The sequence below is a fragment of the Ambystoma mexicanum genome, chromosome 3q (genome assembly GCF_040938575.1).
Source record: "Ambystoma mexicanum isolate Mex_15411 chromosome 3q, UKY_AmexF1_1, whole genome shotgun sequence".
NCBI lineage: Eukaryota > Metazoa > Chordata > Amphibia > Caudata > Ambystomatidae > Ambystoma > Ambystoma mexicanum.
The window spans coordinates 414,444,889-414,472,401 of record NC_090926.1 but is presented as its reverse complement, the minus strand read 5'-3'; positions in this window follow the sequence as shown (position 1 = coordinate 414,472,401).

Here is a 27,513-nt window from a genome sequence, read left to right as displayed (position 1 = left end):
TTGTGTTTCAAGGCGCCCCAAGACAAAAAAAGAGGTTGTGGGGACATGGCAGAACGATAACAATAATGGTCCTACTAGGCCTTTTGACATTCGGATAATGCAAGTGCAGTAACAAGGAGTACGATGGAGAGGGGGGCAGTCTGCAGAAAATGCAAAGTGCTAGTGTGGGAAGGGTAGGGCAGGGTAAAGCGGAGAGAGTGCAAGTGAAAGGGAGGTGTGGAGGGGCAAGAGGGCCACAAGTTCTAGGCAAGTGTTTTGGTACGGGGGAAGGACGGCATGCTAAATTCGAGGAGGGGGTGGACTGGGCGGGGATCCTGATGCCCTGTAGAACAAAGAGGGAACCAGGAAGCCAGTCACAGTGGCAGATGGGTGGTTAGCAGGGCAGAGGAAGATGGAAGGAATAAGAGAAAAGGAGGGTCTTGAGGAGCTTCAAGAATTTAACAGATCTGGCTCAAACCTGAGAGGGGCAGGGGAGACCATTCCAGAGGGAGACTCTGGCAGAGGATGAGATCTACCCCTAACTCTCTGCTTAGCGAAGTGTCTGATCTGCATAGAGTTGGAGATAGAAGACCAAAGGGGTCTAGCAGGGAGGTATTTAGGGAGAGAGAGTTAGATGTAGAAGGGTCACTGGAAAGACTTGTGGATGATGCATTGGGTCTTTAACTTGATTCTCGCAGCAACCGGTAGCCAGTGGAGAGATATTAGGGCTGGGGAGATGTTTTCCCTGGGCTTGAAGTAAGGATAAGTCTTGCAGTCCTATTCTGGATTAGTTGAAGGGGTCTGGGGGAGGATAAAGGAAGATTGAGTAACGCTAAGGCATTCATCCAACATTTTAAGGGCAATCCAGACATGGATGCCTTGCTCTCTATGTCTAGAGAGACACTGCACTTCACTGATGATGTCCGAGAAGGCAGAAACATGTGTATGGGGATTCTATTGCCATTCATAATCAGATGAGCATGGCTTGGAATTTCAGTGCTGAACACTAGTTGAGCGAGGGACGATACTGATGTGAAAGCACATTTCTTCTCTCACAAAGCACAGTGACCTACAAGGTAATCGTCAACCCTCCTCTGGGAATTTTTTTGAAGCACATATTATTTGGCCATTACTTCGCAGCAGAGCGTTTCTCATACATTTGGGCATATTGAGCCATTTATAAGCTATTCTGCTGGCCTTGGAATTTATATTCCTAGTGAAACAGCAGATACTAGGTACGAAATAAAGTTATCTAAGTATCAATAATTCCAAAAACCTGATCGGACGACGGTGTGTGGAGTTTTTGAGTCTGCCCTCTCGCACTGCACCAACTTGGCATCAGCCTTGCCTTTTATGTCAGTCATTTGCCAAATGTACATTTAGAGTTAGCAATGAGAATGTGTTGGCCTCCACACAGCAAAGCTCTAATTGTTTGGTGATGCAGCTCTTTGCTAAAAAGAGGTGCTGGTTAGGTAATGGGAAGTTTAGGATTTGAAGTTTAGATGCTTGAAAGAGGACTGACGCTAAACATGTATCTATGTATTAATTGGAATGCATATTTCTTTTGTCACAAACATCTTGGACATGTGTGCCTCGCTTCAAGTAACAAAGGAGTGTACTGAGGAGAACCCCGGTCGGCCCATAGAGTCAGGGTTTGCTCATAAGTCCTTAAGACAAGATAGATGTACCTTGAGATGGATGGGGGTGCAGATTTATTTCTCCAACACCAATCAATAAGGACAACTCAATGGTTTGGCAAAGGGGAGTCATTTTAATGACAAGTACAAAAAATGGGGAAACATGGACATCAACAGTAATGCGATAGTCCGTCTCCCTTCAACTCCCTCGAACTTCATACAAACAGTAAAATTTATACCCAAAACTCATCAACATTGACGTGTAACACTCAAAAGTTAACATGCAATTCTATTGGTTAGGAAAAGGTAACTTTACTATAGGTACTATATCTATATATGGTAATGGAGTAAGAGGATTGGATAAACACTATCAGGCGGGCGTCTAAGCCCTTCCTTCTAACATTACTCTAGTAGACGTCACTATGAGTATGACGTCCTATTGGTTCTACTATCTATAGGACCCTAGATTATTTGATCCATTGTGATTGGGTTGGCTTCAACCCCATGCATAAATCTCCACTTTATTTAGCAGCACGCAGAATGGTCAACCAGGTGCAGGGTGCCCTAAGATTCACCCGGCCTTCCCTCAATCCATCATTACTTTAGTGGCTATGTGTCAATTAGTTGGCTGTAGTCGGCCTCGAAACTCTGTTTTCTTGTCAGGAAACGTTATGATATATCTGTCTGGGCGGCTGCCAAGCATTGGTGTGAACCCGTGCCTCTTCTCGCTTGGATGGTCATGTGCTACTACACCGTGAATTTGCCTCTTTTCTCTCAATTTGTGTATTTATTTTCGTTTCACCCGCCACCTGCCTTTGCCTTCTTATCTCGATTGTTCAGAGGCAGGATATTCTGTTCTTTGCTTCAATTAAAAGTAACTAATGTTCATAGCTTCTATTGATATGACCTTGGCTTCCCTTGCACAAGCTGCCTCTCCCGAGTTTCTATTCAGCCTTCTTTCCTCGTGTTTGCTAGAATATGAATCTTCTTGTGTTTGGCCTATAATAACCTGGGTTGGTTCTGCTTTTAGTGCAAAGTGGACTAGCACTTATATAACATGCTTCGGTTTGAGGTAGATTGTGTACAATATCGCTTGCCGCTTTATTCTTCTAATAAGCATAGCAAGACACACTGTTTTCTTAGCTTTCTTGCAGGTACAAGTATATGGACACGCATTAGCCAGTTGAATATCTTCATCCTGCTTACAATTTAAGCTCCTTTGTCTTTCATCAACATTCTCTTTTTTCAGTTTCACGATATCTTTATTCATGGCATTTCATCTCTCTGTGTCATCTTTGGGTCGTCATATCTTCTATGGGTACGTTAGTCCAGGCCCTCGTGATGTCACCATTCGTCTTCCATTAAGGACTTTTTGGTTTCTTTCTGGACAGTACTTAAGCAATCTTCATTTTGTTTCATTTGCTGGTAGGGATTTCTTAATGGGTACCTTACTGTCCATGGTTGTCTGGTTATTGGTACTTCAATAGGTATTGTTCTTCTGATAGGTACTGGGCAGAGCCCTACTGCGGCTCTCTGCTGGTTTATTTGCTCATCATATGTCATGTATTTCGTTGTGAATGTTCCTGGTACTTCAAAATGGGTGATGGGAGTGCAGGCTTTATTTGGGACCTCCTCTACACTCCCCCCTCTGGTCAATTCATCGACCACTTTCACTTCCTCCTTTGGATTCATCTCACTTGGTTCCTCTGTATTTATCTTCACTTCATCTTCTGGGTTCATTCCTTCTTCATCATCTGGGTTTGTACATGATTGTTTGAAGATGTGTCTCTTTGGAGTCCATATTTGTATCATTCCTCTCAGGCTTCCTGCTGTCCTTAAATGTTCATCTTTATTCCATGTCATCTGACATTGTCCATTTGGCCAGCAGTAAATCCATTTTCCTTCATAATGTGTGCGCTTCCTGGGATAAAGGAACTTTGTGCCTTCTAGTGCGTGCTTGCTAGCATTCACAAAGTCTCTTATTTCATCATCAGTCAGATCTCTGGGCTTCAATCCTGGTTTGACATCAATCATGATCTTCATCCCTGTGGATTTCTTCGCACTTTTCTGGCATTGCGAGATTATTATCTTGATGACACAAAATCCTAATAATATCATCACTAGCAGGGCTCCCAAGAATTTGAATGCATCCACCATCCATTGTGGAACCCATGAAAACAGTGATTCAAACCAGCAGTCATCATCAACTTCATCAGTTTCATTGATCATCTGGTTCTGCAGGTTTTTCATCATACTTATGGCTTCTGTTAAAGTTCCATGTTCCTCGTCGTGAGAAGGTATACACGTAAAACATGATTCTCCTATTTTTGCACAAACTCCTCCATCCATAGCTGTGATCATGTCAAGTACATATCTGTTCTGGAGAGTCATCAGTCGGATGGCTCTAAACTCTTCCTTGATTGCATTGAATCATTTTATTGTTGTGTTGATGGTTTGCAGTAACTCCCATCTGGTTATCTGCAACCATTTAGTATTTACTCCAACTTGGATCATTGGCAAAAAAATGTTGTGAACATTGATGAGGTGAGGCTGAACAGCCTGTGTTCTTATGGGATTGCATGAAATGCTTCTTCTGATTTAGCAGAGAAGTAATTCTCTCTCTTCATTTGGGTTATTAGTTTCACAGATTTCTTCTTCCTCAGGTGAGCATCTGCTCTCATGAAACTATCAAAGTTCAGGTCATTTTTCGGGATCCCAATGCTGGAACGTGGACGTTCACTATTGTGCAAATACCTCTCCAGTTTTTCGGCAGTCTAATGTATGCTTTGGGTCAACATGCCCAATAATTATCCATGATCACTGCAGTCCCCTGGGTCATTCCTGGAGCCTCAAAAATGTGTCTGTAGTTTTGATTCTCCCCCATTTTTATTGTGCCATTGTTCCTGAAGCACAATTTCGGACTTTCTAGTGGCACTATCTGCAGGGGTCCTCCTCTGTCTAAGACCCATGTCAGTAATTTTGTAAGTTTAGGCCATGGTGGTTTGCACAGTCTTTGTGAGTTTTCAAATTGCCTCCTTGCAAGCTCTGATGACCATCCATGCTCTGCAGGTCATTGCTCCTTTTTCCCAACCGTCTGGTGATAGCACTGTTCCCCAAATCTGCATTTGGCCTCTGTTTTTCCAATTTTGAGCCTCTTCTGGAGTTTTCCCTTGGACATTTAGTTTTGGGTTCACTTCCATCTTATTCCTGTTCCTTTAACTCCAGGCTTCTCGTACCTGATCACATGATTCCTAGTATGGGCTCTGTTTCACGTCTTAATCTTCATCAGGATAAGCTGTTTCAGTTGCCCATATCAATGAGGTATCACTTCCCATGAACCGGCCTCTGGTCTTGCACATTGCTATGTGTGAGAGACAGTGTGCTTTCGGGACATCAATTTCTACAGCTACGAAGATCTTGGACTTCCCCATGCTGTACGGTAGAAGTGCACAAACAAAGCATTCTCCTTCTGAATTTCGTCTTTCAACTTCTTTCATGTGCTGGTACCAAATGTTGTTTCCCAGATATGCAGTGCTATCCAGGTAATTGTTTAGTTCATTGTCGTCTTCATGCATGCTTCTCTCGATTCTTAAGGTTTTCATGTCGTTTGCTATTACTACATCTCTGAACGCATCTGTATGGCTCTTTCTTGCTGGATGGTTCTCAGGTATCCTGGTCCAGGGTGCAGGTCTATTCATCTGCGCCATTTGAGTGGACAGGAGTCTGGGGGCTCTTTCCTGGTCCTCATGCATCTTTTCTCTGCTGCGTGCAAATGCCCATGCCAACCAGCCTGACACTGGTCCGGTATATGGCTGTATTATAGACCTGGTATTTGTCCCTTGTGTCAGAACATGTGTGCTTGTCAATGCAATCTCTGCTGTTTTGTTCTTCATTTCCTCTTGTAGTTTCCTCGCTCTGGCTATGTATGGGAATAGTGAGTCTACTATCAGTTGTGTTCTTGCAGAGAGTTTCTCTGAGGCCGCTTTGTTTTCGTAAGGGTTTCTGATATGAGTGCTTCTGTTAGTCTTTCTCTTAATTCTTCTTGTTTTCTCACACTATCTTCTGTGAAGGTTTTTATGGCAGGCAGTCTCATCTTCACTACTGCTTTCGTTTGCGGTTCTGCGGTTATTGACACTAGGCCTGTTTCATGTGCATTCAGTGTTTGTGTGCGTGTAGTTGTCAGTGATTTCTCTTCATTCATTTCAGCCCGACCCTGTCTCCGGCTTTCCTGCTCATTCATTACCATAAGTGTGTGCATATCACTATTAATCATGTTCATTTCAAGTTCATTTACTCTACCATCAGATTTTCTAGGGACTGGAATGACTATATAAGGTTTGGGTGCTTTTGTGAGTTTCATGCGTGTATCATCAGGTGGGTGCACTGAAATTGGAGCGCTTCGTGCACCAATAAAGAATGCAGTTCTGATCGTTAATGACAGTAAAATAATGATAAATACGATACATAAGTACATGATCATTTTGTATGTTAGGCGGCAGCATTTTCTTCCAGAGAAGCGGGGGTGCCTCTCTGCTTGTGGGAGGACCAGGTTGCTGCTCTGAACCCCCATCTCGATCAATCGCCAAATGTCAATGTTATTATTCCCTTAACCAATATCGTCTTTCGAGTTCTGTGTTTAGGAGTGTCTGGTGCGCCAAAAGTGTCCCCCCTCTTGCGAGTGACAATTGTCTCTTATTTCAGGATACAGTTCTTCTTCTAGACTATGGGAAAAATCAAATTAAGTAATACTTCAGTGAGTCCCTTTACTGTGCATGTTCAAAGTATGTAAGCTCCCAGTCCACCCCTCAAATCTGCTTCAGTCCTGAGGACATGTTGGACACTGGTCAGTATGAAGAAATAAGAAATAGGGAAAAAAATAACAACAAATATAACAAATGGAGTTCTTGACTCTGCTCCCTCGATCTGTCCCTCGGCTGAAAGTTTTCTTAAAATTTCCTCAGATAATCTCGCTGATGATTGGAAATTTCCACTTGGAGTATGATTCCATGCAGGAGCATTCCCATCTGTGCGACATAGGCTGGATCTCTGATGAAGGTGAGGACGTCAACCTCGATAGGTCTCCCCACCAGCTCCAGAAAGTCAGTGACTAGGGGAAAGAGGACATTGTGTGCCAATCTGCTGTCTTCTGGTGATAGGGACATCTGTCCTGTCTTGCTGGGTTCAGGATTATATTTTTTTTCCTTGATGTAAACAATGTCTGCACTGTCCGGTCGCGTGGAGTGCGACCAAAATGACAATCTTATTAAAAAGATGGCTTAAATGTTCATTGTTTTCTGGGTCTCAAAGAAATGTTAGTGTATCCGTTGTTCTCCCGACAATGGTTGGACAGTCTTTGATTATGCGAAAGAACAGTGTGTTGACAAGCTCATTTATTTCCGCCTGTGTTGGGAACATTTGATTTTTCCTTACTGTACTCAGGGAGTATAATAAATAGTTCGGCAATGACAGTAAGCAGTTGTCTTATTATTTTCTCGTTTTCCGGATCTTGGAGAAAGTCTGTGACACTTGTGAGCCTCCCTACCAATGACGGGTGTGATCTTAGCACTAGGTTGAAATAGGTGACCATGTCCTTTGTGATGTCTCTACTGTGGGACACCATAAGTGATTTCGAATAAGATCTCGGTGCTGAATGAATCAGGATACTGTATTTGCTTCCAGTGTAAATGTCCTCCGTCAAAATTTGGCATACTCTTTTTCTCATCAAGGCTTCAGCGTGCCTCAGTCCAAAGTTCAAAGTCAACAGACTATGTTGTGGAAATGTTCTTCTTCAACCTGCAACTAACATGCACAGAGTGTCCGTTTGTATGTCCTTATCCCCTTTTTTGCTTAGAGGAATGTCCAAAATGAAGCTACAACTTTTTGCACAAACATTCTTTGTCTTTGTCTAGCTGGTCATGCGTCCTTCTTCCTCGTCATGGATCTCGTCTGCACGTGCTGTGGTTCTTCCCCGTTGGTAGTTGATTCCTCTCAATGGGGTGCAGGCAGGGGGCCTTCTCCAATGTAGGGTTTGATAGCACAGAGAAAAATGCAAGCTCTCCTGCCCTGTAGCTTCACAGTGGACGGAGTGCAGTCCTCTATGATAAAAGGACTGTTGAATCTTGGCTCGGCCCACCTTTTCCTTGTATGGTTTCTCACAAGGATGGCATCTCCAGGGAAGATGAGTGGAACACGTAGACCTTGAACTGAGTCTGATGTAGTGTCTCCTTCTGAGTTCTGTGCTGTGCTGCACCCTTTTTGTCTTTTCTGCAGCTGGTCTGAAATTACAGTAAGGCAAGATGTCATACAGTTCAGATAGTTTTGCATTTCAGATCCTAAAACCTCTCCTGTTGACTGGGCATCGCATCAAGCTCTATCTAGGGATGTTAGGGGAGTTCTCATTCTTCATCCTGTGGCTATCTCGTGTGGTGTATGATGATGGTCGGAGCCGGTATGTTTCCGAAGAGCATACAGTGGCAGTGGAAGGCAGTGCAACCATCCCTTCTTTAGAGTAAGCTTCAACTTGGCTATCCTTTCCTTTAACAAGCCATGAGCTTCTCACAGAACCCATTACCTTGTTTATGATACGCCGATGAGAACTTGTGCTTTATACCAAGCAGCAAGCTAATCTGCTCAAATATTGAATTAACAAAGTGATGGCCATTGTCTGATCTCATGACTTCGCACACCCCCCACTTGGGGAACACTTCCCGAACAAAAAATGTGGCCGCACAGTTAGAGTCTGGGTGTGTACATGGACCTGCCTCTATCCATCTAGAGAATGAACACACCACAATAGTTAAGTATATGTACTCGTTACATACTTGAATCATGTCGACGTAATCGACATGCAAGTGCTGAAAAGGCCAATTTGGCCTGGGGATGACTCCTCTCATTACTTTTAGTATATGCCCAGCGGTAAATTGCTGGCAGATTATGCAGTTCCCCATAAAGAATGCAACATGCTCAGCTAAATTCATTATGAACAAGTCTTCCACGAGCGTTGCTGCTAGGTTCTCCTTTGTCACATGGGCTGGGTAATTTAGTTGCTCCAGCGCTATTTTTAATAGTGCTACAGGCATTACTGGTTTACCTGTGTTGTCTTGTGGCCACAGGCTGTTGGAGGGGTTTAAAGAACACCCTCGACATTTCCACAGGTTCTTCTCTTCCTGCGGTGCCTCCCCTTGGAGTTCCATTAACTGTGTTTGCCCCAAATTGTTGTAACCCTCAGGTGCAGTTTGTGTAAGCATCATTAGTCCATTGGCATGGATAGCTTCCACTGCCATAACCGTCTCACTTTTTGATGCCATATGGTTGGCTTCCATGTCTGCTGCTTGGTTTCCTCGTGAGATAAAATCTGTCCCTTTCATGTGGGCGGCACATTTCACGACCGCTATGCCCACTGAGAGGTGTAGTGCCTTAATCAGCCTGTCCAATAAGGCTGCGTGCTGCACTGGTGTGCCGTCTGCTCGGAGATAACCCTCCTTGTCCAGCGCGCTAAACCTGCGTGCACTGTTGACGTCACATAGATGGAGTCCCTGTACACTTTTACTTCCGGGTCTGCTTGATTCTCAATCGCGAGTATCAACGCCAATAATTCTGCTGCCTGTGCTGAATAATGAGATGGTATTCGAGCACTAAGATGCACTTGAAACTCTCCATTTGCTGTGTGCTTTATCACAGCAGCGCCTGTGTATCTTTGCCCATCACTTTGGTCGATTCTAGAAGACCCGTCAATAAAGATGATCTCTCCTCCTACCAAGGCATTTTCTTTTACCCTGGAATTTCATCATAGAATTCTTCAAAATTTGTGCAGTCATCTATCGGCTCTCCCTCAGTGACTGGCTCTGCGAGGAACATAGCTGGGTTTACTATCTCACATTGGACTATTTTAATCGATGGGTTTGATATGATCACTTCATAAGCAGAAGCTCTCTCAGATGTCAATGCGCCCTTTGGTTTGTCTAGAATGACAAATAATGAGTGTTCGATGTACAACGTCATGGAGCATCCCATTACAATGGGTGTCACCTTCTCTATGGAGAACGCTGTGGCAGCTAAATTTTGTTCGCTTGGCAAGTGGCCTCTCGTTACTGGGTCCAGATTCCCACTGTAGTATGCCAGGGGCTCGTACCCCAACAAGGTACTTTGAGCGAGCACTGCTGTCATGACGCTGCCATTCGTGTGAGAAAACAGGTACAATTCCTCTGCATAATAGGGAATTCCGAGAACTGGAGCTGTACAAATAGCTCTCTTGAGTTCAGCAAACTCTTTCTCCGTGACCTCAGACCATTCAATCTTTTCTTTCATCACTTGGGCCTTCTTAGGGCCTGAAGTAAAGGCTAAGTATAAGAGCTGTAGTCGAAGACCCATGCCATAACATAGTTGCACAGGCCTAGAAAGTTCTGTATGTGCTTTTTCGTGTGTGGCTTAGCCGTGTTCAATATGGCTTCCGTCCTTTCTGGGGTCACTTTCTTTCCTTCATGTGAGATCCGCTGGCCTATGTACAGCACTTCCTGTTGACAATATTGTAACTTTTCCTTGTCAATCCTATATCCTTTCTCAGCCAGTATAGTCAATAGCTGAACAGAATCGTGCCTGCAATGCTCTTCTGTGCTGCTGCAAATTAGGATATCATCCACATATTGTTAGACAACACTTTCTAGTGCAATTTTGCTCTAATCCATCTGCAGGACTCTGTTGAAAATAGACGGAGACTCACAGTATCCCTGTGACAGCCTTGTGTTTTTCAGACACATTCGTCTGAACGTAAATGACGTCAGATCTTGTGAGTCGCGGTGCAATGGGATTGAGAAAAATGCATTTTTCAAGTCAATCACCGTGAAATATTTTGCCTCAACAGGTATATTACATAGAATTGTAGCCGGGTTAGGGACTAAAGGGAACTCGGCCTCAACAAAATCATTTATTGGGTGAAAATCCTTAATTAAATGACAAGACCCTCCCTTTGATTTTTTTGACAGGATACACTGACCTATTACATGGTTACTCTGACGTCACTAAGATGCCCTGGTCCATCATGGCAGAAATTGTCTTAAAAATCCCTTCATCTGCCTCTCTGGACATGCGACATTGTCATGCCTTGGGTAGAATTGCTCCTGGTTTTAGCTTAATGTTCACTTCTCCCACCCCCTTCAAGAGGCCTATGTCATAGGGTCCTGTAGTCCATACTGGGACAGGCACCTGGGCCATGTCGTCATCAAAATATTCAGGACGGGCAATGCTAGCATCATTCCCTGAGGTACCTCCCTCTTGATCATCTTTACCGAAAAGGTGAGACTTACTTCTACCATTGTCTCTCCTATTTCTGCTTGTTCTTCAAACAGATCATCATTGGTGACATTAGTCACTTGCTATCCTTCTTTGATGGTGATTATCGTGCACCATTGTCTACCCTCGTTATCATAATCTCCAACCAAAACCACTTTCCCTCATATTGCTGCCATGTGTTTCATCGAGGGAAATACTTGTCCCTCCTCCTCATACATCGGTATTCTTGGTCTGAATTGGAACTCAGCAGGGGCTGTCAGGGTTTTGTCTGCAAGGCCTGGCAATCCACCCATAAGCACACGCATGCCATATTCGAAAATGTCTGGCTCTAATGGTATGGCCATCATGGCTATGTGTCCTGAGTATGCTCTAATCATTTCACATACATTTGAGTAGTGCATTCCTGGCGTGGAACATAGTATGCCCTCCTCCGTGAACAAAATTGTCATGTTCAACTTTGTCAGTCTCAACCCAAAATGTTTACTGGGGTCTGACGTGAATATAATAAAGGTACATACATTTTGCACTTCGCACTCTCCTATGGAGACTGGGAGTGCGTTTGTAAAGGGAACTCGACTGTGAGCTCCTGTAAAAGCCTCGCCGGACAAGGAAAATTGTCCTTCACGTATGCACGAGCGTGTTGCACCCGTGTCCACTAGGAAGGAATATTCTTTATTCCCTATAACAACATCCACCCTAGGTTCACCTGTGAGGGTCTGGTGTCACTGATAGGATAGAGCACATAATGGTTCCCAGTGAGCTGTCCTAGTTCATGTACAAGTTTGGCCCACTGTGCACTTGTGGATTTTCCCCATTCCCATTGTTACTTACCCTTCCCGGGTTTGGAGTCTGCCCTGTGCTCATTGTTTGTGACACTTGCAACGGTGCCTGTTCGGTTTGTGTTTGTGGAAAATTGCAAATGCTCTGAGGTTGCACTCCTTGTGCTCCTGGCGCTTGTGGTTGCACCGTGTGATTCTGTTCAACTCCCTGTTGTAAAAGTGCAGGTGGATTTGCCATGCCTGCTCCCATTCCTTGGCCTTTTTGCATCATGCCTTGTTTTCTGTATGTGCGCGTCAAATGCCCTGTCACTCCACACAGCCAACATACTGATGGTGGTTGATTATTTGCCCATTTGACATATCCGGGTTTCCATTTTTCATGTTTTGGAAGCCTCCTTGATTATTTTAGAAACCTCCTGATTGCTCTGCCATACTCTTCCCCTAAATCCTCTTTCCCGTGCGTAAAACCCTACGTTACCCTGATTATTTTGTTGTGGACTAGCCACCTGCTACATGCTTGATTCAGCTGCACTAGTTATCATGGATGCTTCAAGGGCATACTTTGATAATATCTTCTGCACCAATTTCGCTTGCTCACCCTTTTCGAGTAGCTTCGTTTTTGCGATTCTTTTCCTGCAATAATGTGCGATAGTCAACTGTATTTCAGCCCAAGGTTTAGCCTCAACTACTAACTTACACAACTCGTTTTTCACCCTTAACTCTTAACCTTTCTGATAGAACACACATTTAATTAACAGTCACTTTTGGTGAAATTTGCAGGGGCAAATAACCACTGAGGGCATTTGAAAGATTATAACACTTTTGAGATATGGGTCAACCATGCACATTCTCTTTCTAGTACTTCTCTAATAATGTACATAGAAAGAAGGGCTACTTGGTTGAGCTATATATAGAACCACATAAGGAGTGATCTAATAACCAACTCATCACTAATGTAATTATAATAAAGTTCATGATGAACAACATAATCCTACCTTTAAAATTGAACACATTGGGTCGCATTAAGAGTTTGGTGGTATCTCGGCGTTAGCACCGCCAAGATACCATCAAACAGTATTACCATTACCATCATTTGCTCCAACGGCTTGGGAGTGTTACGCCCCATTGATGAAATTCATAGGACTTCCTGGGGATTCAGTGGTATTGCTGCCAGTGGTAGTTACACTGAAATGGGTACATTTTGGCGGTAAGGAAGCAGAATTAACTCCAGCATTTAACTGGAGGTCTTTCCTCCACCTCGCCATCAAATCTGTAATTCGTCAATGTGGTAATGCAGCGGTAACAGAGTTATCACAGCATTACAGCACATTTCTTCTGCAACTCCAAACTCGTAATGAGGCCCAAATTGTCATATTGTAATCTAACCTTTATGTTGGTGTCCTGTTTTAAAAAGATTATCACTCTCATGTACATCCATCCCACCTCCTCTCATATCCTCCTTTCTTGATATCAGCGAGGTCCTTACCACACATTCCACAAACTCACCACTCGCAAACAATTTCTAATTCTCTACATAGTTATCTGGATAGCTACACCCCATATGCCCTACCCAGACACTCCTCCTGCATCCCAGGATGCCTTTAAGTAGAGAGAAGCTCAGACAAGGAAAAGAGAGAGAGAGAGAGAGAGAGAGAGAGAGAGAGAGAGAGAGAGCGCGAGAGAGAGAGAGAGAGAGAGAGAGAGAGAGACCGACAAAGAGAGCAAGAAAGAGAGAGAGAGAGTGTGATGGAGAGAGAGGGAGAGAGAGAGAGGGAGAGAGAGAGGAAGAGAGAGAGAGAGAGAGAGAGAGAGAGAGAGAGAGAGAGAGAGAGAGAGAGAGAGAGAGAGAGAGAGAGAGAGAGGGTAGATTTACTATATGGGTATATGATATGCCAGATACAGATTGTACATATTAAACATCTCACTAGGTTCAATACAGATACATGTTTCTGTGTATAACAAACACCAAGATTTGGCACCCACCTGAGGCATCTTGTGAACTGTGGAACCATGTGAAAGCAAATATATAGCTGCCCTGTGGTTATGGCTAAGTTGCTCAACTCATAGGAAGATCACATTTTGGGTGGCTTATAACTTTGCTCCCCCTGGACAAAGCCTTACCAAACATTTCAAATAAAGTATATGGCCCGCTCTGAATTGTTTTAACAAGTTTGGTGAGGTTAAGTCAAGGGGGGGGCAAAGTTATAGGGGGGGACTCAAAACTTTTTTATTCTTCATAGACGCAATGGAAAACAATGTTGTTCACGTCTACAGCCCAAACTGCTGGACGGAATTTAGACAAAATTGCAGTAGCATCTGCAGCTTGGTCCCGGAAATCTGTCCAGTAGTTTTTTGTAAACGACCAAAAAGTAGGTCCAAAAAATGTGTGATATCAGGGTCCGGTCCACTTGCCCACTTCCCTGTTCAGCGCATCATACGTTCCCCCTGATTTGATGGTGAAAAGCACGAAGATTTTTGGAAACGCCCACCATGTTGGATTCGCGGACATCCGCTGGTGTCCGCGGACATCGCAGTAAAAACATATACAAAAACACAGCATTGCACTTGTCAAACTTATCAAACAATCTCTGAGGAGGTGAGGGTGATGAGGGTGGGATGGGATATGGCCTTAAAAAGCCAAAAAACAGGTGTTTTTCTACTCTGATGTCCGCAAACATTCCGGGTGGAGGGTTCCTGTAATGTCCGCAAACATATAACTTTGGCGCCATTCCATGAAACTGCATGAAATTAGGGAATTTCATTCTACACCTGATTCTGAATGGTTTTAGAAAGTGTGGTGTTATCTTGTCAAGAGGGAACAAAATTAGAGGGGGGTCCCAAACTATTGTAAAGGGTTATAAATGTGGTGCCATTTAATGAATGTGCACAAATGTTTGCAAACAGGTTTTACATCTACATATAAATGTGTTTGCAAAGTTTGGTGGGATTGTGTCGAGAGGGAGCAAAATTAGAGGTGGGGTCTCAAAACATTGTAATGGCGTACAAATGTGGTGCCATTTGATGAATCTGCACAAAAGTTTGCAAACAGATCTTAGATCTAGATTTAAAAGGTTTTGAAAAGTCTGGTGGGATTTTCTCAAGAGGGGTCTTAATTAGAAAGGGGTCTCAACATTTTTGGATGGCTTATAACTTTATTGCTGTTTGACGAATGTGGACAAACGTTTTCCAAAAGATTATACACCAAGCCATCAATGTTTGTGTAAAGACTGAATGGATTTTGTCAAGTGGGCACTGAGTTATATTACTATTGTATGTACATACATTTTGACACTTTTGAAAAAATAAAACATGGGCGGATTTCCAGCAAACTCATGTAAGGAGCATTGGCAAGGACCTGACAGCATGGTTTTGCAAATGTGTCCAGGCTTTATTTTTTGACAAGTGACACAATGTAGCTACAAGAAATAGTGATATAGCTTTGGTGACTGAGTAATAGCCTTTGGCCATGGGCAGTGGCCAGATTGTCTGGGTCATGCAATAAGGTAATGACCCAGACAATCTGGCTACTGGCCAGGACCACAAGGAACTACCAATGGGGATAAAGTGGCCATGTCCACCAGGGACCGGCTATGTGGTAACGTTTTACAAAATTGCTTGTGGTAATATGGTCATAGGATTCTCTCTTCGCCTTCAGCAGTCCACCATGGGCAGGGAAGAAGGGCTCTGTACGGAGCCCCGCCTTCCCTTTCCAGGGTGGTCATCTTGGACATCCTTTTTTAGCATCCCAGGTTATCATTTTGGCATCATTCTGGGGTGCTAATGGCCTTTATCCTTCATTGCAGGGGCTGGAACAGGGGATAGCTTGGGCCGATAACATGGGCTGGCGGGCCATTATCCCCCGTTCCAGTCCCTGCAATGGAGGATAAAGGCCTGGAACGGGGGATGAACGCCACATTATTCCCATTAGCATATCACAAAATGCTAATGGAAATGTTGGAACATCTTATTGAGTCTATGTACTTTACTTAGAAATGTAAAGTTGATGGAGTATATAAGATTTTTTGTTGTTCTATTTTTCAACTATGAAAGGTGGTTCCTAAACAAACCTTTAATCTTTTCTGAAATGAGGGAAGAGGCACAAACCACTAATATAGAGGTGCAGGTGGACAGGGGAAGAAGTTGTGTGTGTGTTACATCTAAGGTAGGGGGTAGTGTTTCTCATGCACCTTGATTACAGCTTCAAAAACACTCTGAAATTGCCCCCACTGCAGAATGGTGTGTTGCAATACGTACAGAGGAGTGTTGTCTTCGAAAGATATGTTTCAACAGCCTCTTTTATTGCTTGCAAGGTAGTTGGTGAGATTTGGTGTGCCACAGAAGTAGGCTGTGTGGTTACAGTATTGGTTGAGGAAGATGAGGTGGAGAAAGACAGCTTACTTTGCTAAGAAAAGAGCAGCCTTCTCGGAGCATTGCAGTGGTTGGATTGTGTATGGCGGCTCACAGAGGTGGTCCCATAGGAATACTGTCCAGGTAGTCCGTGACTGAGTACAATGTTGCACTCAGTGCTTTTCACTTTGGTAGCTTTTGCCTTTGGCACATTCCCAACAGTGATAAAGAACTGCCACACTCATGATTCTCTCTTGGTGCTATGGGTAGGCACTTCTTAAACCTCATTTTATTGGTCCTCTTCACTGTCTTTGAAAATACTGCGCTTTTTATGTTGAGTGGATCCTCCAGCTGGTGGTGGTGGTGGCTCTTGAGGAGGAGGGATGGCAATACCTGATGCCATTTTTAAGATAAATGGCAGTTTTGCTGATCTTCCAAGTAAGTGCTTTGTACTTTATTGTTAGTGGATAATGAGTAAGAAGAGGTGAGGGAGCTGTGCAATGAGAAAATGTTGAGCATGAAAGTTCCTAGATCAGTAGAAAGTGCAGTTCCGAACTTTCCATGAAGCACGGACCCGATCGAGAAGTGTGTACGCATTTGTGAACATGTCATCATTCGGCGCGTGCCGCTATCGATGACACAAATACAGTGGAAAAAGTTGCAAAAAGTGTAAAGAAGTGTTAAAAATTATGCTAGATGAGTTTTTAAGGTGAAACTCTGTAATTTGGACAACAATGTTGCAATATGGTGTAAGTATGATGTTAGTCAGTTGAAGGAAATTAGTAGGCACTGGTAAAAACCAATGAAATTCACTGAAAGAACATTGTTAAATGAACGTTATGGTTACAAGTAAAATCCAAAAACCTAAGAAATGTGCCAGTTATGGTAAGCTAAGCAACCATAACTCGTTCCACCACCATTCACGGCTAAGACTACCACCAAGGACATCAAAAATGACATCAAAAGTGTCAATGATGACATCACTGACTACATCACATATGAAATTCATTTTGATGAAAATTCCCTACAAGGTGTTGTGTTTATAATGTTGGTAACAAGTTGTCAGGGGTGATCAGGAGACAAATCATGAACTACTTAATCAATTAATGAATGTACCCATCTAATCTGCACTTCCAGTTTGTCTGTGAAGCTAATATGCAATATTGGTTGCATTTATTTTTTAACATGTTCTTGCATCCATTACCGCGAGGAGCGCAGACATTGCCACAACAGGCTTCGCTCCCAGAGACCGTAGGCATTGATCAATAGCCTGAGTGACTCGAGTCATACGAGTCTTCCCATGTCCCCAAGAGTCCGGCAACCATAACAGGACTCCAGCACAGCGTCCCCGCTGCACCACAGCAGACGATTTCCTTTACGGACAGAACCTGTAGTAAGAAACCATCCTGATGAAGGCCACTACAACCTCGGGCTTAATCCCAGCCCAGCTTGGCCGAAACACCGTTGTATCGATTTTCTGTGGCACAACCCCTGTTTATATGTGTTTGTAGAATAGTGTTGTGTTCACTATTGTTGTTCTAGTACCCCCGGACCTATCACAGTCCTGGGCTGCACACTGTTGACACCCTCTGTCATCAATCACTTGTACTGTATACTCGTGCATCACTGTGTAAACTGTTCTTCCGCAAGAAAAGAGGACGATACTCATTTGTATTTCGCAAAAAAAAGAAATATCTGTCCACCTAACCTTTCGTGCTTATCGAAAGTTGTGTAAATGTTTAAAAATACTAATCTGTGCTAAATCTTTTTGAAGGCAAAATAAAATAGCTTCAAAAACTTGACAGCTGCTCTCGGATCTCTCACCCTGATTTCTATCTATTTACCTACAAGTACCCTCCTGGGCATATCAGGACTTCGCCAGGCGCTCTTTATATACTCTTGTTGAATGGACTACAGCTTGCTAGGGTTAGCATTATGGACATGCATTTCACGTTTTTTTATGGCAATTGTTCTATGACATCAGGGGAAGATGTGTTACGCCCATATAGGTCATGAATGAGTCTACTATTTATGATGGATTGTGCATCTTTAGAAAGAAGACAAGTTCTAATGCTTTCTAAAATGTTGGCATTGGTGAGGTTGGCAGACTGACACGTGTGTTGAGTTAATTCTCTGTATTGGAAATGTTGCCAGAGATTAATATTTCCTATCCTGCCAAGTATGTTGCTGCACTGTTTGGTCCTAAGGTTTTAAAAATAGGTTCACCTTTCAGTGGTGTTAACTGTAGGAGATCTCCAAAAACAATAACGTGTTTTCCTCTAAAGAGTTGTTCGCAGTCTGTTTTTAGGACTTCATGCAATCTGAGGTGAATTAAAGCCAACATAAGGTTGGAAACCATGCTTACCTCATCTATTAGGAGCATTGTCATTTGTTTCAAAATTCTGCTGGTAGTTTGTAGTATTCAAACATATTTTTGGGTGTTCTACTGGAAGGAGCAGTGGTCAGTGTAAAGTAACTCCTCCTATGTTGTAAGCAGCTCAACCTCTGGGTGCTGTTACAATAGCTAAAGGGTTATTGTTTGTTAAGTTTTGTAGGAATTTTGATTTTAATTGAGAATGTTTTTCCAGAGCCACCTTCGCCACCTTCACCGTTTACATAGAGGAACAGAGGTTTATAATGTCGACAGCTACAAGTTTTACTTTCATGCTTGAAACCACGTTCAATTTCTTCAGTCACTTCTAGCTAAATGGTAAGTTGCTCATCATTTAGCTGTGATTTCAGCACTGACAAGTCTTCTTCTGATTGTTTATATTGATACTGGTATTTTCTACTTGAGTCATGGCGATTTCTGCTTAATTTAGAATGAGTGGTCTCCAAGTGATTATTGATTTCCTGTAAGAGAAGGTTGACTGCCCTCAGGAGTGTCTTCATCTTGTTGTGCTTGAACTTCTTCCTCTTGTTGGCGTTCATTGTCCAACATTTTTTTGTATTGCTTGAAATTGACATTAGTTATACTGCATTCATTTGCATTGAATTCAGTTTCAAATGAGTCATGGTTACCGAATAATTATTTTTCTGTTCTCCTTGGTTTAAAAAGTTGCAGTAGGGCCATGAAATAAAGTTTTCTATGTTGAGAAGTTCTGAATGATATATATTTTTGTATGATTAATTAGGCTGGTTTTGTTAAGGTTGGAGAGGCTTCCTTCACAAGCTGAGACAACATATTTCCCAGTTTTTTCATCTTCTTTTGACATTGTATTTATAAGAGTAGTTTTGGGCTACGTGGTAAGGCACATGTTTCCAAAGCAGTCCTTCTGTTTGGGTAGTATGTGTCTAAGAAATAGTTTTTGAAAATGTCCTGGCTGTTTGGATAATTTCTGGCTATTTTTTTCTGTCTTGGTAGGATTTCAGCACTCTTTTTCTGGATGCAACTGGACCAAGGCTTACCAAGACTATGGGCCTCATTACAAGTTTACCGGTCCAGGAACCCTATCGGGATCAATGGGAATGGAGAATATAAGTTTCCGACACCTGGCAATGTAGGAAATACAGGGTCCTCCAGGGTTGTAATGGCCCTGTATTTCCCCATTGCCAGGTGCCGGTAAAATTTGCAAGTTTGGCGGCAGCTTGCTGGTTTTACCGACAAGGCTACCACAAAATTTGTAATGAGGATCTATGTGTTCAGATCTGCCATTTAAGGCAGTGCCTGTTAAACGCTCTACAGCTTGCTTTGTAGCATCTGCATTTTCTATGGGAGAGCAATTATATGCCAAAGCTGTACCATTTTTGTGACAGTGTTTCGTCAGATGATATGTTATCCCAGAGGTCTTTTAGCTCTGTTTTCTCTGGTTTGGAAAGATAGGCTGCGACATATCTTGAAACCGCAGTGGAATTGTCTGCAATGTATTGTATATCGATGTTTGCATTCCACAAAAGAGGGCAATGATTGCATTGTAATCAACAATGTACTTTGATGCTTCATTTCCTTTAATACTGTTTGTGTTTTTAGTTGATTTGCCTTTCACACTGTGTCTAACAAGAGACATCAAGCTGTTCACTTGTCCTTTTGCAGAAACTGGTCTAAGGAAACCAAAGCAACATTTGGTGTGTATTTATCTTTGTTTCTATATCTACATTGGCAGTATTTGCCACACTTTTTGGAAGCGTAAAATTTGGGTACGTAAGTCAGTATGTGTGGTTTCTGAAGGGATGTCTCAGGATATGTATTTGTGAATAGACTAAAAGCAAAATTGTTGCATTACTGTCCTGACCAAATTTAGGAGCATCTTGTATTCACAAAAGCATGAGGATGCGTGGTGCTCCTCTGGTTTGATGTTCTTTTTCTCCAAAAGAAGTGTTCCATTTCTCCGAGGGGGAGGTACATTTATTGCAGATGAACTGCAGCATGGCAATAAAGTGATGTTGAAAGTATCTTGATACATTCAGATCATCAAGAGAACAGAGTTTTGTTGGTGTTTTTATGTCTGTTCCTTCTTTATTTTGGTTTGTTATGTGTAAGAAGTTGTGCAAGTCATCCCATGCATATTCTGCACAACTTAAAGTAACAAACCATGTGGGTGGGCCGAGGTTCCTTAGCATACTACGTACATCAATGACGTTGGAACCAGTATTCTTTTGTACCACACATGTTTGCCAAGAGATTTGTGATACATGACTGCAAAACTTCATCTTTGTCTTTCATCTTGTGAAGCAGTTGGGTAGCAGACATAAAGAAATAGAGCTCTGTAACATAGAATTGCTAATTCCCTTTCAAACAGGAGGTGGACTATGTGGTCTGCTGCTGTTATTTGTGTAGATATTGTATCATATCTTCCTCCTTTTCCGCTAGGAAAGAGTAAAGGAAAGGAACGTGCTTCGACACTTTTCTCCCATATGCTGATTGGAGATGCTTTGGCTTGACACATTTGATATGTTTCTAATGCATCATGTATAGTGTCTCTGGAGTGTAGTAGGGGAATTGAATACTGGTCCAAAATATTGTCTGCTGTAGTAGGATCGACATGTTCAAATTGGCCAGCTGGTGATGAACCCTGAATTATTTGGGTGTTTTCTCTTAAGTTCTCTTCTATGTTTAAATCTTTGCAGTTTTCATTGTTTTCTTTTAGATATTGTAGGGCTTTTCTAACTTTGTTTAAGTCTACTAGTTGTTGCTACATTTTTGTATCTTTTGTTGGTACACCATTAACTAGGATAATCAACGGTTGTTCTATTGGCCATAGCACTCCCAGCGTTTCTACATTTTTTGTTAAGATCTAATTGTCAAATATACTACTTCGCCACAAATGAACCCAATAATTCAGAAGGAGGCAATTTGGTAATTTGCGGTTGAAGGCATTTTATAGCTTGACATGGGGGTACTGTTTGGATTATAATGCTTCATACAAATTAAATTGTTGGAGAGCTTTTGGAAGTGGGAATATTTCCAGGTTATTAGTGACAGCACATGATGGCATGTGGTTATTATGAAGCTGTGTATTGCAGTATGTGCAAAGTATTGAGGGGTCACTTATTTTGTATTTATTTTCTGTTATATGATATAAAGCTAATTGGAACCATTGGGATTCTTCATTGCCCTCTATTTTGTAAGCCATATCTACACATGTTGTTCTCTTTTTATAAAAGGTTCTGTGACAACAGACACATAATTGGTTTGGTATTTCAGCAGATGTGTTTATAGACTGTGTCATATCATTTATGTGTTTGTTAGAAGGTTGGTGTTTGTAAGGTTTTCGCTAATGTTTTATAAAGTGACTGAATTTTCTAAGTCATCTTCACTTCCAAAATATTTACTTTGGATCTATTTTTTGAAGGAGTTCTTTGGCTGTTCCATGTCAGAGAAAGTTATTAAAATGTTGCAGTTGTACAGCAGGACATTTTGCATAGTACATTCTCTGCAGAAGATTCAATATAGTGGAATGGTGTTTTCCTAACATTTTGTTGTGGTGGAAGGTGCTTTTGCAAGCAGTTCCCAAAATGCAGGTTAATGAATGTCCTCGCAGTCCACTGTAGTTGTGCACTGGAGAGGAGTTCATGGTTTGTAAAGTTTTTATTCTATTGTTGTTCTTTACTTTCACATACTGATTGCAGATTTGTCATAAGGATTTGAAGGATTGTTGGTGTACGTTAATAATTGAGCACAATGGGCATTTGTAGACCGCATGGATTGGTTGGGTGAAAGGAACAGTTGGCTGAAAGTTTGTTGCGGACTTTTTTCCGATAAGGGTTTCCTGTGCCATAATGGTGTTTTCTACCATTTCATACCCTCGGCCATTACTATGTATGGCAATTGTTTTTTGTTTTTGTTTTGTTCTTGTTTATAAGCCTCTTCATTGAAATATGGTGTTGTGCTGCTTGTGTGAATCAATTCACCTTCACAAAAGTTTGAAAAGGTATCTATGCTGACATTGTGCATGTTTAGAACTACTTTTTGTAATGTACTGACTCATTTTGTTAGTGGTTTCAATGGTTTAAAATTAATATAAACAATTTCCTTTTCAGCAGAATTGTGCAGTCAATAGGAGCTTAAATAATTAGGCTTCTCTGGTACTTTTTAAGGGTACAGCATGACTTTTCAGCTGTTTTCATATGATTGTGAAGTACTCTATGCTGGGACATTCTCATTAAAATACATTTTTTGGAATGCTTAACTGTGGCTACGTTAACATTGTTATATATAGTGGTTGGGTCCTTAGCAGTTTTCTTCTGGTTTATAATTTTCTTTTTTTTTGGAAGTGGTACCCCAGTTCTTTTAGTGGTTGCTGGTTTAGTTTTGTTAACTAAGTGTATTAGCAGTTTTGTTTGAATATTCTGCTAGAGGTGGATGAGTATTTGGCTTGCTTTTATTTTTATCTGCTCTATTTTTTCTTTGTTTTCTATGGAGTTGCTTTTTAGTACGCATTCTGTTCTGTCTGTTGAAAAAAAGGAAAGTGTGGTTTGAAAGTTGGGGAATAGGGTGTATTGTGAATTAGTGTGTTGATATGATGGCAGAGATCAATAGAGGGCTGTGTGAATGTATACTTGGTTGCTAGTTGTGTTTGCGAAGGTTGTAAGAGTAGCTGTGTGTGTAGATGTGTGAAGGGCTTGGGTAAGTGAGTAAGAGAGTGGTAGTGTGAATAAATAAGTAAGGACATTACAATGTTTTGGGGATAATAGTGGGAGGTATCATAATGTTGTGTGGGTGAGAACAGAAAGAGTGCACATGTTGAAGTGTAATGAGTAAGAACGAAATACATGTTGATTTGAAAGGCGTTTTTTAGGCTACTATGCGGCTAAACTATACTGTACAATTGACAGAAATAATAATACTAGAGTGATGCACTTACTTGGTAAGATGTGAAGAGTAGTTTTCTTCAGGTTGTTGTCTTTCTGGAGGTTGTTCTTCACTGCAATTGCCAAAGAAGAAAATTAGCTATAACATTGGGCCTCATTAGAAGTACAATAGTAATCCTGACAGTGCTCCAGGCGGGTTGCCACTACATTCGTAATCATTTTTGGGCACCTAGCTTCCCAGTGCCACTAGGACATTACAAGTCCCGTTGACCTGGAATGTCAGGTGCCGGAAAATGTTAGTACGTATTCCGGTGGAGTTCCATAGTACTAAACGGTTATGGGGACACAGGAGCACCTGCACCATTGCTTACGGGGCAGGTGGTCTCATGTTACATATGCCATACAGAGCCGCATCAAGAAGGTGCAACATTTTTATACAATGCAAAATGGAAAATGCTAAGCTTTTAAAAAGCTGTCCTTTTTGGGAGGCTGTACATGAAAGTGAAAACACAATTTATTTAATGGATTTATAGCAGCACTCTGCGATGGAAAATGGAGATGGATAATATTTATAGAACACTTTTAAGCTCCACTTGTGTAAAAGTTTATTATATTGTCAGTACATGCAAACTTGCCAATGTGATGCATTCCAATGTGTAGTTGCTTATTAAATGATGGTTCTTATGTTCATATTTTGGGAGTGGTGTCTGCACTTTTTGCATTGGAAAAGGAGCACTACAAGTCCCAGAATCCAGACAAAAATGTAGGATCCAATAAGCACATACAGAATAGAAAGGGGAATGTTAGCAAGTATGCATGTGATTCAAAGTTAATGAAATAGCATGCACCGAGTGTCATTTCAAAATGTTGCACAAATAGTTTCTATTTACTTTCATTTATTTTTTCAAAATTACACACAGTAATGTTGTAAATGTATACATACACTTATTTATTTTAGTTGATTTAATCAATTCAATGATTTTTACAAAACATACATTTATTAGTTTTACTTGAAATTATGTTAAAGTACATATTTTTAAACGCACTGCATTTTGCCATTTTTCATTCCATGTGCATGCCATGCTTTAGTAACATACATGCAGTTTTCGTTTTGACTTTGCATTGTGGGAGTTTTAGTGTAACTTTCTTAGTGGGAGAAGTGGTATTAAAAGTGACAGAATGAAACAAAAACATAACACTTGGTAGATTATAATGGGTCATATTGGCAAGTATTCATGTGCTGCCAATATATTGAACTTTCACACATCATCTGTCATTTAAACATGCTGTAGAAATGTTTTACATGTGGTTTTCTTTTCTTTCACAAAAAAGACACTAGGCCTCATTAAGAGTATGGAGGCAGCCATGCCGGCATGGCTGTCTCCATACCGATTTCCAGGTTTGGGTCCCTCAAAAGCGGACTTACCGGGCCATTCTGACCTTGGAGGGCCCAGTAAATCCCTTTTGCGGGACCCGGCCCTGGTACATCCCCATTCCCATTTGAGCGCCCATAGGGCTCAATGGGAATGGGGAGGATGCTAACAATGGTCCCGTTAATGACGGGCCCGTTATTAGCATCCTGGACTGCTAGCGGGACCCGCTAAGGACGCCTGGTCTGACCAGGCATTCCTTAAAGGGTCCCGCAGCATTCCTCGTAATAGGGCAGCCCGTAATGAACAGTGCCGGTCCCGTACCGGCACCGTTCATTACGTGGCCGCATGCCTCCTAATGAGGCCCACAGACAGTGCTGCTGGAATTGCATACATGTATTTTTAAACTGTTATGAAAATGCTCATTAAAAGAAAATGTTGTAACCATACAGCATTCTCAGTAACTGCACTTGATGTCAGGAGGTGGGACAAAAGAGTATGATTATTGACTAGGTTAATGCAGGGTAAGTGGCAGGAACCCTGTTTATATGCATTTGTAAATGAGTTGGAAATATAATTTTAAAAATATAAACATTTTAAATCAATACAAAAAATATATATATAAGCATACTTGTAAATTGTCTTCATAGATGCAGATGTGGTTGAATCTGCAAATAGAAATATTGGAGATTTTTATAGTAGTTTTTGATGCAGGTGCTTGTGAGTAACAGCAGACATGTACTCTGAGAGTTCAATAGTACATCTGAAGTGTTGAACTAAGATGACAGAGTTATATGTAGAGTTTTTGAATGTGATTGGTGGATGGGTGTGTGACTGCTTGAAGGCAGCCAATGAGGAAGTGCTACAAAGATTAAAGTGGAAAGGGAAGATGGGCTGCTCTGTTTGCGGACAAGGCGCGCCACATCCAGGTCTTTTAAGGATGACTGGCATGGACATGGGACTGTGAGGATTAGCCAATGTGTTATTCTGGTTGTGGTTTATAGGAAGAGAGGGTAGCAGATTGTTTTTATTGCTGTGTGTAGGGAAGATGGCTGTGGCTATTGCTATGAGAATGCTAACTGTGTGGATGGTGGGAGATTCTTGTATGTTTAATCTGAAAAGGTACAAAGAAATGTGTGGCACTTCTTGTAACATTGGATTGGAGGGATTGGAGGTATGTTGGTATAGTGTGCCTGACAAAACTGGGTAAGTTAATTAGCATTTTGCAAAAGTATGTCTCATTTTCACTGTCCAGATTTGATTGTGCTACATTGTGGAGGCAATAGTTTGGGCTACATTAATACAATGGGCCTCATTACGACCCTGGCGGAAGACCATGGTGCTATTAGCACCATGGTCCATGCCGGTAAGTTACCGACTCCGCCATGGAGGAAGGGGGAATTACCACCCCATTACAAGGTTGGTGGGGCAGTAATTCCCCCTTCCTCCATGGCCCTTCCCCATTCCCATTTTTGCCCCATAGGGCTCAATGGGAATGGGGAAGGCGCTAAGTACGGTGCCGCAAATTGCGGCACCGTATTTAGCACCAAGGTCCCTTTGCGGGTCCCTACTTTCACAACTGGTCTACACCAGCCATTAGGTTCGGGTCCCGCAAATGGACCTCGTAATTAGGCGCTAATAGGTTAACAGCGCCGCAGCCTTTTACGGCGCCGTTAACCCATTAGCGCCTGGGTCGTAATGAGGCCCAATATCTTTGCAGGTTGAAGACATTTCAAGATGTGGTTTAAGCATTAATGGAACTATTTCCAAGTGGGAAGAATATCTTTTCACAAATACATTCTAGGGCAGTATGGAGATGCACCAATGTGTTTTGTACCCAACAAGAAGCAGGAAGTTGTATGTACATTCTTGAATGGTGTTGGGATTGCCTCATTTGCAAATGAGAACATTGTGGCAGATGGTGCACACAATTTTTGGAGTGATGGCATGACTTTCACTCATTTTGGAAATCAAATCTTTCTCCTTGACATTCAAAATTCACTCAGAAAGTTTATGTAGAAATGATGAAGAGTGCATGTGAAAAGATGTCTAAGTAGTTGTAGGAAATACAAACCAAAAAGGTACCCCAAAAAAAATCAAAACTGAACAACCCCTCAAAAAGGTTTCTTTTAAGAGCCACCATTGTACAAAACATTTTTTAAAGTAAGTGTAAACATCCCCAAACCCCTAGAATGAGGTGTTCTGTGCACGGACACTGTGGTAGTCCGCAAATGGCACATGCCACGTCCCTGTCTTTTGAGGATGCCTGGCCTGGAAATGGGACTGCGCAGCCCAGGGGATTAGCCAGTCAGATTTCCCTGGTCTGGTATACAATGTCCATCCCATTATGGAACCCGCTCTGGCCCACCTATCAGCTGCAAGCTCCAGTTTTGCACCATTGCCTACTCCAACATCATCTGCGCATACAACTGCACACCCTTTCTTAGCCTGTCATACATCATGCACAATACCATCTTTGATGACTCCTGCAAACTTGTTGCTGACCATTCCTCTAGTGAACACACCATGCCAAATGCATTCAACGATGTGCCTTACAAAGAGCCCAATCCTTAAAGTGATGTGCCCTGCAGAGCACCCAATGTTTACAATGGTGTGCCCTGCAAAGCGATATATGTATTTGATGATGTGGCTCAAAAAGTGCTGATTGTATTCAATGTTGTGCCTGGCAAATTGAATGTCCATATATGTACCAATGAATGCTCTGCCCTTCAATGCACCCCCACTAGTAACCAAGCTTCTATTCATGTTGTACCTACCTCTAACCCTAGCCCGCTTGACCTCCCCTCTCCATCCTGACCACCACTACCTTTCTGGAGCCTGATAGTCCCTTCGGCCACCACA